The following is a 15,019-nucleotide window of genomic DNA, read 5'->3' as shown; positions in this document are numbered from 1 at the left end:
GCCTCCTGCATTGAACGCCGGAAAATTATAATGTCAGGTTGCTGATTTTTTCTTGTCCTCTCCTTTTTAATGGCTGTTTTAAATTCCTATTATCATTTTGGGCATTTCAGAAGTTTGAACCGAAAAAAACGTGACCAAGATTTTAAATTTTGGAATAAATCAATATATTATCTTCTATCAAAATAATTAAGAAATAAATAATGAGATATTAAAATTGTGTTCGTTAAAATACTTGCGAGGGGAAAAGGAAGATGACTTTAATATTCGATGAAAAAAGGATTGGTTTGGTAAGAAGAAAACCGTTAACAAGTACGTCTACTAAATGGCCTAAAAACCGGTACGTTATACGTAATTAGTTTTCTACGTTAATTTATCTTCAAGAAAGTATAAAATATAGAATCAGGTGTGATGTGGTGGAACTTTTCCATAATAACAGAGACGATAACTACTACAAATTTCCACTCAGTGAAAATTTATCCACGGCCAGTTTCGATGCACTACATCATTTTCAAGCGACAAATTTCCAAAAGACAAAGTGGACAATATCCGGAAAAGTATGTCATATGATCTGACGTGTAACTCCTACCCCTTTAAATACACAGGCCAATTAGGCAGAGACTTCAAAACAAGAGCAAACGAGCGCCGAAAGTGTCTACAGAAAGGAGATGAATCTTCAATGGTCGCGAAACACATAATTGAAACCGATCAGAAGTAGAACTTCAACTCCAAAATTCTACTCATCGTAGGGAATGGGAAGAAACTAGATACCCTAGAACAATTAGCAGTAATTCAATACAAGATCCAAAACGACCTATTGTTAAATGAAGATTTATAACAATCTCATTCCCCCTTCTATGCAATAACATTCAACTAAGCCATCTCTCACCTATCGCCATTAGGAACCTATATCCACTACCTCCATCTTCTTGTCTCACCCCATCCCAAACCAAAACATTGCATAACAATTCTAACTGTTGAACAACCAAAGTTTACCCCAGCGAAGGACGGGATTTTCTTCTCCCTCACCCGCAATGACAGATCCTTCCTTGAGAGTAGCCAATCGTCCAACGGCTTAGTCCCAACCTGACGCAGGAAGACACCGACCTTCCAGTAACTGCACCGTGTAGTGAATAGACTCGCGGCACCCAACCCAAACAATTATCCCCAACGGAAGAGACGACCAGCCAGAATGGAACCCACTCGATACCATAGGACACCGCCACAACTCCTGCCCCGCTCACCATGGATGATGGGACGATGGACACTATTAGGAATGCAGACGAGAGGAAAAGCCCATCTAATCGCAACCGACTACAATCTTCGTGTTCCTTTGTCTTCCCCTCTTCCTCGACAAACCCTCTACCACTTTTTCTACTTTTTTCTCCATCACCAGAGCTTTGGTTTTTTCCACATGCCTAACCTCTCACAAGGCGTGGAGACAACCTGGTGTCCCCACCTCTTATATATATCTATATATCTATATATATATATATATATATATATATATATATATATACACATATAAATAATATAATGTATATGAAGTTAGCACTAGTGGGAAAAGACAAAAGCACAGAAACAAACAAATAAAAGGAAACTCACTAGGTTTCGAATTTTCAGGGGTCCACGACAGATTTCTCAAGGAAGAGATGGATAGAACCTGCCCTGACATCCTCTTTGAAAAAGGTGGACTCACTAGGTTTAGAATAAATTCAAAACCTATCGAGTTTCTTTTCTTTTTTGTGTGTCTTGTTTTTATCTTTGTCCACTAGTGCTAACGTCATGTGTATTATTATTCACGTCCGTGTGACTGTAACAAAAGTGCTATATATATATATATATATATATATATATATATATATATATATATACACACAGTAACACATAATATAGAAACACAAAAAAAGAGAACACTCACACGTATTTTCTTGATATTTCGACGGAAACAATCCGTCTTCCTCTGAAGATATAGAAGTAATCTTTTATGCATTACTTCTATATCTTCAGAGGAAGACGGATTGTTTCCGTCGAAATATCAAGAAAATACGTGTGAGTGTTCTCTTTTTTTGTGTTTCTATATTATGTGTTACTGTGTATTGTACTATTCGGCACTTCCGTGTTACGTCTATGAAAGCATATATATATATATATATATATATATATATATATATATATATATATATATATATATATATATAATGTAGATATATATATTTATATAGAATATATATATATATATGTGTATGTATGTATACAGGGTCCGTACAACAATTATCGGGACTGGTTCCAAAAATCAAAATGTATTGCAGTTATCATTACAATTACTTAATAATCTTCGAAATATATTCCTCCTACATCGATACACTTAGTTCGGCGTGTGTGCCACTCGTCAAAAGCCCGCTGGAAGTCTGTTTCCGAAATACTGTTGAGAGCCTTTGTCGTTGCCGCTTGAATCGCCTCGATGGAGTCAAACCGATATCCTTTGAGCTCCTTTTGAGCTGTCCTTAGAAGTAATAACGTTCTTGAGAAACTCTTCATCTTCCAGGACGCAGTCCAAAATGTCTTGCGAAATTGCCACCCGCGACAGTTTTTTTTCCTCGCTCAAGACTTTCGGAACCACCTTCGCGCATACTTTCCTATTCGCAAGATCCTTTGTTACAATGGTGTGGACGGTTCCGACTGAAAAGCCGGTCTCCTCACTGATAAGGGCGATGGTTAAACGCCTGTCAGAGTCCAAAACTCTGACCAACTGAGCATCGGTTCGAGCAGTCGTCGGGCGCCCGATACGGTGTTTGTCTTAGACGAGCTCCCGGTTTTCCTTAAAAATTTGTGCCATTCAAAATTCTTTTGCGGCTGGAGGCATCATCGCCATAAGCCTGTTTATTGAGTTCAAGGGTCTCCGACACGGATTTCCCGATTTTAACGCAAATCTTCACATTGTAGCGTTGCTCAACGGTGCTCCATACTGGCGCGACGACCAATCCCACGTCACTACAGGTGAACGGCTCCAGCAAACCATTCACGATACTTATTGTATGCCCTGTATGTATATATATAATTATATATGTATGATTTCGTAGACGTAACACGGAAGTGCCGAGTAGTACATTACACAGTAACAAACAATATAGAAACACAAAAAAAGGAACACTCACCCGTTATTTCTTGATAATTTCGACGGAATTCTACTCCGTCTTCATCGGAATATAGAGAAGTAGTTGAATTCCGTCAAATTTATTAAGATATAACGTGTGAGTGTTCCTTTTTTTGTGTATATATATATATATATATATATATATACTCATTCACATAGAAATAAGGAAAAGGCACAGGAACACAAATATAGTAAAGGACGGCCACAGTAGAGGTGGGGAAGGCGGAATCAGGCAAATCACGCGTGGAAAAAATTTCCTAGGCCGGGACTTGAACTCCGGATCTTTCCAATAGCCAGGCGGATGCTCTTAACCACTTGAGCTATCCAGGAAACGTAATTTACATTGAGATCTGTGATGATTTATGCAACCAAGTGCCTCGATTCTTTAGCCAAGAGATGGCGTTAGGGAGCTCTGTGTATATATATATAAAATATCTTCGAAATGGAACGCTCTTCGGCGACGCACAAATATATAAAAACACAGATGTAGATTTTTAGAATATAGAGACACAAAGAAAGGACACTCACAATTTGTTATTTGACGTTTCGACAGCACGGTAAAGCCCACTGAGTGCATCAATTGGCTGCCTTCATATCCCCCCCACCCCCTTGCTCATTTCCTATTGGTCCCTTTACCTCTCCTTCCCCCACCTCTCCCCCGCACATCCTCTCCGCTCTTCCCCGAGAACGCCATTCTGAAGACGACAGCCGTGCTGTCGAAACGTCAAATAACAAATTGTGAGTGTCCTTTCTTTGTGTCTCTATATTCTAAAAATCTACATCTGTGTTTATATATATAACCATAAACACAGTCAATCAACCCGAAGGTCGATTTGGAAGGTGATGGAAAAGTTCACTCAGTACGTGCCGGTTATGGTTTCCCAGGAAGATCTGGTACCCGAAAAATCACACAGATTGGGTGGAGCTGCAGGTGCCCAGAGACTTTCCAGGGAATCGAACCCGGATATATATATATATATATATACATACATATATATATATGTATATATATATATACGAGTATATATATATATATATATATATATATATATATATATATATATATATATATATATATATATATATATATATATATATATACTCGTATATATAGAACAGACGGGGCTGGAGACGCTGGATGGAAGGGGAAGATGGGGGAAAGTTTTGCGAGGGGAAGGGTTGGGAGGGGAATTTTTAGAAGTCTGGGAATTGTATGGAAGGTGTTGGGAGTGGAGGGAGGAAGAAAATATGTGAAGATCGGGGCCTAATATTAATATCTTTGTAATTCCAGGAATCCAGTAGCCAGATACACCCCTCCTCTATTTTTTTGAATTTTAGTGAAGGGTCAGAGGGTGGGAGGTATGCTAAGATGGATACACTATAGCATTTATCAACGGGAGTGTTGTGTTTGGACGTGTGTTCAGGGAATGGGAGCATCCCACTCAAGGAAGAATCCTTGCATGAGGCCCAGTGGTTATTGATTCTAATATTGAGGAGTGTGGTACAGTGTCCAATATAAAAGGCAGGGCGGGCACAGGTGGAACTTCAGAAGGTAAACAACATTGCTGGATGTCATGAGGATTGGGAAATCGGTGGGAGAGAGCTACAGGCCGGGTGGGAGAGGGGTGGGGCGCGGGTTTTGAAAACTCGAACAGGTAAGGAATAGGTATAGAAACATGCTTTTAATTATTCAGTATATTCCCAAACTAACGCTTAGAATGAATATTCAAGGCCGTTATCTTAGGTAATTCATCACAATTGTCGATTTCATGGTCTTAGTTACGTTTTATCCAGTTATTTTTAAAGATTTATTCACTCTGATTTCTAAAACGACTTCAGGACTAGATCAGATTATTTTACTTTGTATAATCGTTCCTCAAATTAAGGCAGCAGAAAGCGCGAATGCTTCCAACAAAACTGGGGTTCGAACAAAAATCTGCACAACGCAAAATCTGCACCGAGAATGAATCAAGTATATCCTAGGGAGATCCTTCGAATCCCGTTCACCACAATCACTAAGCCACGCTCCACCGCGTAAGCGTTGTCAGTCCGTCGAAAAAGATAAGGGTTTGAATAAGTTCGTGTGGAAACAGCCGCAGAGAACCACAAGGAATTGCATTAAATGCGGTTGGACTGTCCTTTTGCACGTCCTTGTTTTTCGAAAATCTCTCTGATCTCAACAACGTCAAACCTTTACATTGGTTGCTTTGGCATTCTGAATGGCGCATACGCCATGAAACCCGAGTTATCTTACCCGCTTAGTTGAAAATTCTCATAGGAAAAAAATTAACTTAAATCCTTTTGACACAGCTATTTTTAATCTCTTTGAATTGAGTGAAACCAATTGAATTTTATTTTTTCGAATTTCATGCCGTCAATCCAGGGCACAAGCATCTGAGCACTTATTACGGTTTCTCTTATCTCACGGGGCAGGCCCTCGACCCACTGCCATTGACTCCCTCTCTTCTCTCATTCTATGCATTTTTGGTCGTTTCGGAAAATTACTACGTAAAAGTACTTTTCCATTAGCCGAGTGCGGTATTAATCATGGATATGCTTCAAAAAGCTGGCAACAAGAAAAGGCCATTTTGAACTAATATCCAATATTCACGTAAAAATTAATACGTAAATATCGAAGCCGGAGGTAAAACCAATATTATATTCTTTCACATAATTTCAGTTTTCTTTCGAAGAATATCACGTTTGGCTTTATTTCAGGGCATAGTTTTCTTGGCATTATTATGTTTTGTGAAGAGAGTGCCTTTCAATGGATAATAAACGATAAGAATGAAAGAAATTGGTACGTATTCATTATTTGGATTTAATATTGGCCAACAAATAGTTATTTAATATTTTACCTATTAAATTTATTTTACCTAGGCAAATTCCTTGCAGAATAAAGGTTTACTCTTCGAAGTTTTTGTGAAAAATTGAAATCATTCAATGAAAATTTGAAGTTCCAAACTCCAACTAGGAGATGTTTCGTGCGTTTTCCAGTGAATGTTTTCGAATTAAAGTATCAATGCATATTTGATTAAGGATAATGTTGTGTTTAATGCTTCATTTTCACTCCAATTATTGAGGATAAACTTCGAATTTATTCCAATGTGTTTTCAAGCTATTTTACTGAATGACCATTGTCCTGAGTTTATGTTTAGTTATTTTGCATGTTTTGGTTCTATTATTTTTCAAAAAACTAAAAAGCATTTTCTCATGCAGTAAAATATTTAATGTAATGCTCGTATGAAGCACTTTTTGCACCTGTGCTTACCAAGTTATTTCATCGTGCATAGCTAATAGAGAGTGGTTAAAGCAAACCGTCGCTGAGGTGTTTCTGTCGCCTCTTGCCAACGTAAGAAAAGGTCTTTTGTTATTAACGACCCCCTTTCACTCACGTGAGAGTTCCCTCTTATTTTGCGGCTTCTTACCTAAGCGCAGTTTATCGTCCAATGTGTGGGTGGCATTGTGTTGGATGGAAGAATATAAATGAAGAGAAAGAGGGGAATTGGTTACTTGAGCAACGACAATACCTCATTTAACATTATAGGAGGAATAAAATGCGAAACGTGAAATCGGAGAGGAAATGTTTTCATGATTTTGGGCTTACTTCAGACAGCTGAATAGAATATTTGAAGATTTTCTATCGTAAACGGCAAATTTAAATTTTCAACTTAGTTCTCTTCGCCTGAGACATGGCTCATGAATTGGTAACTTTCTCAACCCTTCCAAATGTTACATTCAGTCTACACTTGCATTTCTTGGTATATAATGTTAAATAATGTTTTCTCCATTGGTCTAAGCCCTTTGATAGAAATTTTGCTTGATGAAGGAAAGGGATGAAATTGAGACCTCTTAAAATTCAAGATACAATATTTCTTTTTGATTCAGTGAGGTAATTGTAAATGTTAACATTTAGATACTTCAGGATATTTAGTTATTGAGTTTCGGCATACCGAAGTATTTATTATAATATGAGGAGTGTTATACTAGATGGCGGTGAAATCCTTAAATTGGGTTATTTCAATCGATTTATGCATGCTAAATAGGGAACATGATGGTCTAGTGGTTACGGAGACTAGTAATCGGAAGGCCCGGGTTTGATTCGTGGGGACGTCTATGGGCATCTTCCGCCTCACCTAAACTGTGTGGTGCCCCTGGTACTACATCTTCCTGCAAACCCATTTATTTATTTATGTACCTTGCAAGCCACCGCTAGGGTGTGTGGAAGAGGGTGAATATACGCCAGACTAACTTTTACCCGAACATAATCTTGCTGCGGTCGGACAATGGTATTATGATCCCTTAAGTTTCGCGGAAAAAATGACATCTTAAATCTGTCTATTCTACACTTAACTGATGTAATGCTAATGGCATGATCTCTCTTACCGTAGTACAATGGGGGTATTAATACATTTTCAAAGTTACTTTTGAGTAGGACGTCCTTCCAATTAATGCAAGAGCTTCAATCTGTAATTTAACCTTCGCTCCGTGAGTGATACCCAGCCTAGCTGCTCTAATATTTTGGATACGCTACTAAGTTTATCATAACAACGTTTTACAAATCTGGCTCCTCCACGCTGCACACGATCCAATTCGGCAATTAAGTAGAAGTTTTTAGGGGAGGCGACCGAAAACTGAGGTCATTTGCGCCATTAGGGACGGACAGGAAAGGATGAAGGTTGGAGAGAAACTCGACGCTCGCATTAGCCTACTCTTTCCGAAAAGCGCCAAGAGGTTCACAGCTTAACGTCCCATCCGACGGAAGGCAACTCACTCAAAGTGCCCGCCACAAAATACCTCAAGTAAAGATCGGGATGCCACTGAAAAATATTCTGACCTTGTGAGGTTCCCATTTACTTGAATCATATTCTAAATGAGGCCTAACCAGCGAAAAATAACATTTCTCTTTGACCTTTTCATCACATTTACCAAGTACTCTTCTAATAAATCCAATCTTTTTGTCAGCCTGTACACCTATTCCCCGTATGTGCTTCACCCATGAGAGATAGTGAGAGAGGGTAACGCCTAGTTATTTAATTAAGTCTACAGATTCTATTTCCGTGTTCCCGATGCAGTACCCGTTCGGAAGGGAATTGCTTTTTTTCCAAAACTTTATGACTACGCACATTTTGTTTAGTTTAATGCTAATTTCCAAGTGTCACACCGGCGTTGTATGGTATTAAGGTCATCTGATAAAGCTGCCGTGTCCCCAGGATTACGGATATCACGGTAAAACACTGCATCATCGGCAAATAAACGTATCTCACTAGTGACTACGGAGTCAATGTCGTTAACGTTGTAATGAAAGAGGTCCGATTATACTTTCGCGGGGAGTACCTTAAGTAATATGTATATAATTAATGCATATGTACACCTTTACGTGGGCTCCAGGAACATTCCCAGCAACCTCACCACCACACTTTTGGTTGTTTTCAACTGGAACCACTGTTGATGTAAGGTTTATTTCCAAGGGGACGCTAATGAACAAAAGACGCACGCTCGCCCGTCACTTCTTTCAACATCACTCGGAATGGAAATCTTAGCAGTGGGCTGCACCAAAGAAGAATGACGAGGATTGGGGTTGAAATAGTTGAAACGCTGAATGCGGGTCCAGAGTTAAAGCCCTCCTCCTCACTCCGATTAACTTGTCCCGTTATCATCTCCAAGGCGCGTCCTCTAGCAGGTTATCAGTTCTCTAGAATAGCGCGGAGTTATCCGCTTTCGCCATTTCGGCAAATGTATAAATCACGAGGCATCGATAGCATCTCAGTTGACACGGCATAGGAAAAAATTTCCAAGGCAAACTGAGTAGCATACGAACGTATTGATTAGCAGAGACGACTTCTTATCTCACTCTAAATGAGTTTTAAAGGAATTGAGATCTTCCAGGATATAACGCATAAAATAAGTTAATTGTTTAGGGACATTGAACACGCTTAAAATTATATATCATTGTAAAGAGGAAACATAACATTTGGTGTAATCACAAATTCAACGTACATTCATGCATACTATTTAACACATGCTAATGAAATTATCATTTAAAAACTTTTACATTATTTCTTATGTGTATTCATATCATCAATAATATAAGGTTAAATAAAAAAGTTGTATAAAGCATAGTTTAAATTGCTGAGGCAGTCGTCGATGCACACAAAGTTGAGAATAAATTTGATTTTTCATGAAAAAAATAGCAGACCTTACTTTTCGAATCGCCCTCCTATATAGCAACCGCAAGATAAAAATAGTAAACGTGTGAAATCTGAGTTTAGATGTTTTGAAAAAGTTGTACATACTGCATAGAGGTTCGAATTATGTGTGCAGATACGTAAGGCACTCCCTTTTTATTTGAATTATATCATTTCCCTAATGCCGCGACTGCTACAACTTAACCCGTTACCGCTACTTAACCTTACCAAATAAGATGTATCCTTTCCCATTTGTAATATAAAATGAAATGACTAAATATGGTTATAAAAAGTTATCCATTTGGTTATATTTTAACTGGAATAATGGGATTGGAAGTAATGGCTTCCACTCAAAAATGACCTGACAGTGACCGCTAAAGTATCTTCCAAGTGCGCATCTTATGCGTTATTCTATAGTGATAGATGTGAAGGAATCTGTTCTAACCCATTGTACTCCGAATAGCACAAATGTCCCTGTAAAGTGCATCGCTTTATATACTGCATGCTTTATGTTTACGTTAACATTGTAATATTTAGTTATTTTGATAAAATATACATGCGCTGGAAGGAAGCTCGCATTGTCCATGCTGCTTATGAGGCGCTTGTGGTGGTCCCACGGTAAGACTTGGATGTCTGAGATCCTCCGGATGAGGGATGCCTCCGACTCCACCGCTCTTTCGAAGAAGGCTCTCAATATTCCCCACCGAAGGATGTCGAGAGGCTCCATCTTCTCGTCTTCGTGCATTTCGGAGACGCGGGCATAACCACAGCACCCAAGATTGAGCGAAGATCAGAAATCTACTCCACTTGGATTAGAGTGAGACATCTTCACGATACTCCTGACCATACCTGCACTGCGTACGTGATGACGGGCTACACGCATGCACAGTTGAGTCAACGTTTCGTATCCATGCTGAGGACAGGTGGGCGAGTAATCGGCCGGACCCAAGTAAGCGCTGCGAATGCCCGAACACGAAGCGCTTGGGAATGCCAAAGGAGTTTACGGTCAATCAGCACGCCGAGGTAGATAGCCTATGATTCCCACGGTACAACGACTCTATCCACTGACAGGTCTACTCCTGGCGGCGTTCGGAATGGAAGATAATCGCCTTCGGCTTCTGTACCTTGACTGCAAAGCCTCATCGACGATACCACAGCAGCAGTTCGTCGACAGCGCCCTGCAGCCTACGTACCGCGATCTCCTTCCTTCAGAATCTAGTCAGGAGCTCCGCCTCGTCTGTATACAGGGACAGGATTTCATGATTCCCATATCGTGTAAGAACGTCGTCAAGTTAAGACTAAATGGCCCTAATACGGACCCTTGATGCTCGCCAGCGGAGATCAGTTGCACGCCAGAGTACGCCTCAAGCCATCTCACATTGAAAGTACTGTCCCGTAAGTAGGAGTGGAGCAACTTGGTTATCCATATCGGGTCTACATCTACATTTACATCAATAACCTGCGAGCCAGCAAAAAGGTGTGTGGCAGGGGGTGCAGCACCCGGGATGAGGGGGCTAGGGTTTTTCAAATGGATGGGGAAAGATGGGGGAACCTGCAAAAAAATAATATATATATATATATATATATATATATATATATATATATATATATAATAGTATAACCATACGCAGTCGCTACCTTGTAGGTTAATACTTAACGGGTCATGAATTTGTCTCATCTGAAATAGAAGAGCCGGATGCCAGACGCGATTAATCACCTTACTAACGTCGAAGAACGCTCCGGGAACCGCCAACTGTTCCTCCGGCAGTGTGTCACCCACTCGGACTAAGTCAGCCAGCAGCCAGCAGCCGCTGCAGCAGTCGCTCGAATGTCTTGCCATAGTTGTCAGGAAGAGAAATAGGCCGGGATTCTCCTGGATCCACCTCCGATCTCTGCGTCTTTGGAAGACACACGATTCTCTGTATCTCCCAAGTGGTCAGGAAGTGGGATATCCGGAAAGAGCCGTTGTTTATACTAGTCAGGTAAGCCACTGCCACCTTTGGAAGCTCCCGGATGACAAAATCGAGAATGTTGTCAGGACCGGAGATTCTCTCGGGCGGAGGCAACGTATTCTCCCAATGACGTCCTACTACCGAAACTCGGGAACACCCTCGGCGTTTTCAGATGCAGCACCCCCTGCTTCCACCGTCGCCGTGATCTCCTCCACGATCTCAGCGGAATTATAGTTCCCGGAAAGCGGCGAGAAACTACTCTGCGAATGAAAGTGGAATGCTTAACATTTAAGTCTCCAAGAACAATAGCCTGGCCGCCGTTTCCTTTCAGCTAGATGACGAGATCCGGATCCCATGGCTTCCTCGGTGGAAAGTACAAGGATGATATCCGAAGACATCCTCCCCGTGTCCGGGCGTCCACAGAGACAGCCTCTGTGTGTGGGTGTTGAATCATCCGACACGCTCAATATTTGAAGGATCTGTGGACGAGGATTGCCACGCCTTCAGATGGTCTCCCACGCTGACGCTATAGATTCCGGTCTGACCGGAAGATGGCCCAGCATGGCATTCACCAGTCATCAAAATGCCCCAGTGGCGTCTTGTTGAAGGTGGTGACGGCAGCATTCTTCTCCTAGGGGAACAATCGATGCTCTTCACGCCGGGGAAGAACTTCATCAGCGTTCCACTGGGCAAGCAGGAGGAGCCGTCCAGCCATGAGTGGCTAATTAAACCGTGCTCTTGCCCACTAGTCCTTCCAGGGGCGAGAGTAGTAGCTGGCCTTCTTTTAGCATGATGTACCCTCAATGGGTCCTGGTGATGGATCCGTTAGTCTCCCAGAACTCGAGATCCCCCCCGTCCATCGCGGAGAGGGAATCTCCGCACTCCAGAGACGCCCCGGTTCCAGGTGGTAGCACCATGGATTCACTGGGTTTGCAAGAGGTTCAGTGGCTGTGGGGTTTTGGCCCTTTAGAGGTCACTAGGAGTATCCTCTTGTACCTCCTTCAAATAGGCGGTCGTGTTGGCTGCTGGGCCTTAATCCTTCTGGGGATTAGACTACTTATTTTTCTTCTCCTTCTTGGATTTCATGGATGTCATCAGGTGGGCTTCGACAAGGGGGGGGGGGGCAAGTGCCCAGGGGAAGGATCCTGGGCGGCTGCTTGTCCGCTGCCACGTGGGCAAACGGGGTGACTGCAGGCGGAGGTGAAGGTGTCACCGACACTTCCATAGCGACTGAGGAAGAGTCCGTCCATGGGTCCTGCAGTGCTGAGGAGGAGGTCTCCATAGGGCGCGAGGGACCCCGAACAGGGGTCAGATCGCAGGGCGTTTCCTTCGCCTGCATCCTCGGCGCAGGTTTCGAGGGTTGAGGTGGTGTCTGCTGTGGCTGTCTGCGCTATGACTTCTGGTATGCGGGACACTTTCGGGAGACATCGGCGTGAGACCCGCTGCTCTTAGCGCAAGTTGAGACGTTGCCTGTTCCTTGGAAGCACTCCTCAATAGCGTGCGCCCCAGCGCTACGCATGTAGTGCCTGGCACATCAGCAGGTGAGAAGAATATGGCAATAGCGCATGCCATTGTTCCACTGCAGCGGGCTTCGGTCTCCACGAAAGCGCTCCACCACCAAGAAGCACCGGCAAATCTGTTTGATGCTCCCCAGTGAGACGGCGGAAGGGGTCTCAACTACCTTCGCCATGCGGCGGTCAATAGGGATTTGTTTCCCAGCCCCATGACCGGCATCCGCCGGATCCTGCGCTCCATGTATCCGAGGGATTTAAGTCCCTCGGATACCCTCTCCACCACAATCCAACGAGAGACGTCCTTGGTAAAGACCTTTTTCCCGGGCACCCGCCCACCGAGTGTGGAACTGCATTTTCCTCTTCCGCAGCTGATCGAGGCCCTTCGTGTGTTTCTCCGTGGTGGTGGTGTTGTGTTTGATAGAGTCCCAGCGGACCTACAGAGCAAACCCATTACCCAGGGAGGACTCCAGGGTGTCGATTAGGCTCTGGACCTCCGTGACGCCGTATATTAGGACAGGAGGTGGCTTCGCGTTCTTCCCCGCTGGCGAGCCACCCACAGCGGCAGCCTGAGCTCCCGGCGCGGTGATGGCATCCGTTGGGGGCGTGGTCCTCTTTTTTTTTTTTTTGAATGTCACAAAGGCAATGTAGAGTGGCTTTCTCGGAACCCCCCCCCCTAACGGTTCTCTCCCAAGGAGTACCCCCAGTTCAGACTGCTGCACTTCGGTGTATATTGGGACGGGGTCGCTACGAATCCGCCTCAAGCATGCACCGCGACGGGAATTTGGAACCGCTAGACGTTTTACTTCCGAAGGCAGCGCAGGATTACTTCAGAAAAGCAACGGAGTCGGACTTTGCTGTTATCCGAAGAATCTCCGAGGCACAGGTCTGGCCGTGGGATCGTCACAAACGACCCATCGCTAGCCTGGACACGCCTACATCACTTCCGCCACGGAAGAAGCCAAGGAAGTGCTAGGAAGATTTCCCTGAAGTAGTAAAGCCGCCAAGAGACAACGCAGAAGAACACAAAACATCTTCATAGTTCCCAGGACTGGTAAGACGAATGGGACGCCTCCGCGAAGAGGTAGTCATATAGGGCGAGAGGAGCAGGGACCCCATTCCTTACCCATTCCTCAACCGATACCCTGCCTCTGAGTCCGTCGGTCGAGCGTACGACCACACCAGAGACGCCCAGCCATCCCTGCACCACTCCGGAAGACCCATTCCCTTCCCCATTCCTCACCCGATACCATGCCTCTGAGTCCGTCGGTCGAGCCTACAACCTCACCAGACACGCCCAGCCTTGCCCTGCACCTCTCCCGGCGTCCCGTGTCGCCTCTGTGTCCGTCGGTCGAGTCTACGACCACACCAGAGATGCCCAGCCTTGGCGGGCTCGTTCGTCCCTACTCCCAGATGCCTGAACTCCACAGATTGAAAACGGTTAAATAAAGACTCATTAACCAAATACTACTGTCTCATTCTGTGCTGCGTTCCCACCAATGATGTCGCGGCCGCCAACCACGCGACAGTAAATCCGTCGCCTTCGTCCTTTCCCTCCCACCTACCCTTGAATAGGACGGGGCGGAACGGAGTATATATACCATTTGTATTATTATTATTAGGTAAACTACCGGTTAAGGTAGGTTTTTGGATGGACATAATTACTAATCAAATAATTTGTGACCTCTAGCAAAACACTACATCCTACTCTACACCAGGTCCCTCTTCAGCTCTGAGTACTTTCTTCCTCCCTTCATCCCGTCCAACATCCCTATCCTGTTCCTTCCCTTTCCTTGTTTGCCTAATATCCTCCCCTCTATTACAGTCTTTAACATCCCTCTGCCGGTCAATACCCCCCTAATCCACTTTTCCTGCCTCCATAGGATTTCTCCCAACAAACCCCTCTCATCGCCCACCATACCAAGAACTTCCTCATTTGTTGCCTCAGGAAAAATCCACCGCTGTTCCTGACAGGGAGGAAGACTCCAGACCACGACCGAAGGCTTACGTCACCATCCCCTTCATCGCAGGGACTTCGGAAAGAATCGCGAGGGCTTTAAGGAAGCATGATGTGGTGACCAGATTCAACTGCGTCACCAAGATAGCTGACACCCTACCCGGACCCAAGGATGGAATTTCACCGTTAATATCAGAAGGCGTGTACCAAGTGCCATGCTCCTGTGGCAAATGGTACATCGGTGAAACATGCAGAGC

Source organism: Hetaerina americana, unplaced genomic scaffold (genome assembly GCF_022747635.1).
Source record: "Hetaerina americana unplaced genomic scaffold, ioHetAmer1.1.p SCAF_2, whole genome shotgun sequence".
NCBI classification, from domain to species: Eukaryota; Metazoa; Arthropoda; class Insecta; order Odonata; family Calopterygidae; genus Hetaerina; species Hetaerina americana.
This window is presented reverse-complemented; position numbering follows the sequence as displayed.